The sequence below is a fragment of the Penaeus monodon genome, chromosome 28 (assembly GCF_015228065.2).
Source record: "Penaeus monodon isolate SGIC_2016 chromosome 28, NSTDA_Pmon_1, whole genome shotgun sequence".
Classification (NCBI taxonomy): domain Eukaryota; kingdom Metazoa; phylum Arthropoda; class Malacostraca; order Decapoda; family Penaeidae; genus Penaeus; species Penaeus monodon.
Window position 1 is genome coordinate 33,433,925 of NC_051413.1, and position 204 is coordinate 33,434,128.

Sequence of the window (204 nt, forward strand, 5' to 3'; positions counted from 1 at the left end):
GAATCCGATAACATGTTTGTGGGGATGCTGACGTTCTTAACCGGATGTAACTAATGATGAAAACGATGACTTTGAAGACTTTTAAGGAGGATGGCAATGCAATTTTCAGTTCCGGCAAACAGACAAAAAATCATTTCCATGGATTGCTTTTAAAACGTATTCCGACCAACCTAGTCTTACTTTGAAACTGAAACTTCTTTATAT